This window comes from Cebus imitator, unplaced genomic scaffold (genome assembly GCF_001604975.1).
Source record: "Cebus imitator isolate Cc_AM_T3 unplaced genomic scaffold, Cebus_imitator-1.0 Scaffold28, whole genome shotgun sequence".
Taxonomy (NCBI): Eukaryota; Metazoa; Chordata; class Mammalia; order Primates; family Cebidae; genus Cebus; species Cebus imitator.
Window position 1 is genome coordinate 10,588,340 of NW_016107343.1, and position 2,815 is coordinate 10,591,154.

The following is a 2,815-nucleotide window of genomic DNA, read 5'->3' on the forward strand; positions in this document are numbered from 1 at the left end:
GTGAAATATTCCACCCATACAAAAATGTTCAGCTTAATGAACTTTTACAAGATGAACATATGTATAACCACCATTAAGGTTAGGAAATACAATCTCAAAAGCATTGTTCTCCCTACCTGCCAGAACTCACCACAATGCTCATAACTTTATGGAAATCACTAAGTGGGTAGTGATTCCCATAAAATTGCTTTTTTGCTTTTTTTCATAGTTTCCTCCACTAAGTATGCTTAAGACACTTAGCCTGTCTTTAATTTATATATAAAAAGCATACAGTATGTATTTTTTCTGGGTCTTCGTTGTTGTTCAAAACTGTATTTTTAGTATGCTTCCATATAGTTACACGTAGTTGTATTTCATTCATTCTCATTGCTGGGTAGTATGCCAGTATAGGAAATACCATAATCTAATTAACCATTCTATTGTTGACGGCTAGTTCAGTTATTTCCAGTTTGTATGCACAGGAGCACGCACTTCTTAGGGTAAATACCTAAAAGTGAAATTGCTGGATCCCCAGGTATACATATCCTGGCTAAGGTCAACCCATTTTCCAAAATGGTTGGTTGCATCGGTTCTCACTCCCGCCAGCAGAAGGTGAGGGTTCTTCGCCCTGCATCCTCCCCAGAACCTGGACGTTGCCAGACGTTTCAACTTAGACCTTTTCGACTCAGCTTACAGTAAGTGTGGTATTATCCATTGTGGTTTTAACTGGCAATCTTTTGATTATTAATGAATTAAAGCACCATTTCAATACACAGATATCGGCCATTTAGATTTCTCTGGTGTTTGTGAAATGCCTTTCCATCTACCCATTCTTTAATAGGATTCCTTTTCTTCTTGCTTTGTAGGAGTTCCTCGCGTATCCTAGCAGTTTTATTTGTGGCAAATAAAACCCCCGGGCGGCCTCTGCCCTCCCGCGCTGGCAAGTCCAGGCGGCGAGGCAGCCTCTCCGGGGGCGCCCGGGCTCCTCCGGCTCTGCCCCGACGTCGTTATCACGGCCGTTTGCAGCGCCTGGCCAGGGCCAGGGGTGCCGTTCGGGACGTGGGGTCCTCGGTGGGGTCCCGCCCCGCCCAAGCGGCGCAGGCGTCTGTGTTGCCCGCGGTCTCCAGGGCAGCGCCGGGGCGGGCGGGGGCCCGAGCGGCGGCGGCGGCGGCTGCGCGGGAGGATGCGGGACCGCCGAGGAGCGCCGGGCAGGTGACGGGCGATGGCTTCTCGGATCCGGGGTAGGCGGCGCGCCCGGGGAGGGAAACGCGAAGGGCTGACTGGGGTTGGGGAGGACAGGAAACAACCGGAGCAAGCTGGGGAGGAGCAGGCGAGAGAGCCTTCGGGACAGAGTGGGGAGCGACAAGGGGGCGAGGCTGCGCCAAGGGGCCGGGAGACCGCGATCTCAGGATTTGGCGTCCGGGCTCCCAGAGCAGTCCTGTTCCCGGTCAGGCAGGACCGGTCGCAGGCACCAGGCCCACCGACCTGTCACTTCCGGGACCTCCAAACGCCCCTTGTGGCGGGTCGTGTCCCTCAGGAACAAGCAAAGGTAGAAAACAAACCCAGCGCCTCTACTGGGCAGCTTCCGGCCGGTTTCAAACCAGGGTTCCTTTTTCTTTACGATTCACCTTAGTGAGCCCAAGCAGGGTTCCTTTTCCCCTCCAGGAGAAAGCTTGTTTGTCCCATGCTAGTGGGCTAGACTCGTTACAGGGATCCCTGCAGGGCTGGCCGCTTCTTAGTCCCTAGGTGCCATCTGATCTATCCCTGTCTTGTTTATTTAGGAGACCGGTCGCCTCTCTTGGTCAGAAATTTCAGTGGCACAACCCCTTTTTTTTTCACTGCACGGGAGAAGGGAGCCACATTCATTAAACTTAAATGCCCACCTTCTAACTTATTCAAGCTGTCAGCTGTTCCTTCTTCAACCTCATGTTTTCCTAAGATCAACCCTCCACAGAAAACTCTGCTTCTGTGGCATTTGGCTTTGCTTTTGCATACTTTAGCAAACTTCAGGAATCTGCTAACATCAACAAAATTATCTTCTGTGGTTACTGTTTTATTATTTATTCATTCTAAAAAAGCTTCGTCTATTTCATTTAAGAAGAGAAGTTCAAGGGACTGAATTATTTTAACAGTAATTCTAAGTTGCACTATAACGCTTAAGCTTGCTCTTCAAGATCTCAAATTCGATGACCTTAGCTCTTCCACTAAAACCAGTGTTTGTACAAACTCTTAGTTAAAACATGTTAGTATTTGATAGATTTGCTGCTTTCTTGGCACGTCCTAAAAAGCAACAATTGAAATAATCAGGCAGAATGTAATATGTATTTTTAAAATAAGAGACAAAATAATGCAACAAACCAGCCTGTAAAATTAGAGAATAATATGTTAGTTTACCAACAGCGCAGACTTCGAGTTAAATAGAAGACTCACTTCATGTGTATTTACATCTGAACGTCACCTGTTGTCTGTTGTTTGCTAAGGTGCTTTCCTCCAAGGAGTTGTTGATGTTCCTTGGAAACATTAGCAACAAGGTCAACATTATGAGCAATCCTAGGAATAGTCATAAGGTTGTGTCATTTAATTAAAGTTAGGATTTGCCAAAAGAACAAGAGCAAGCCATTAAGACAAATCTTTCAGTAATTTCTAATGGTAAAGATTTCTGTTACCTGACTCATAGAAAAAAAAAGTGGGGAGGGGGATTATAAAGGCAATGAGATAGAAGGTAGGCCAAAATAGAAATGCCAGGTAGAGATGAAAGGAAGCACAATCCAAAAGCATCGTTTCCTTTCAGTCCTACGTGAACTCAAAGCACCCTTTCTTTTTTTTTTTTTTTTTT

The 2,815-nt window shown here is 46.4% G+C and overlaps 1 protein-coding gene across 4 annotated transcripts in view; it reads left to right on the forward strand.

Annotated features, from left to right (window-relative positions):
* The first annotated feature begins 436 nt into the window (after positions 1-436).
* JHY (junctional cadherin complex regulator) overlaps positions 437-2,815 on the forward strand; it is a 73,872-nt gene continuing 71,493 nt past the window's right edge. For 2 of the 4 annotated variants that reach the window (XM_017523576.2, XM_017523577.2), the window contains exon 1: positions 437-1,528. The gene's annotated coding sequence lies outside the window, so the exon portion shown is untranslated. The remainder of the gene's footprint in view (positions 1,529-2,815) is intronic. The other 2 variants (XM_037736758.1, XM_037736759.1) reach the window with 1 other exon arrangement.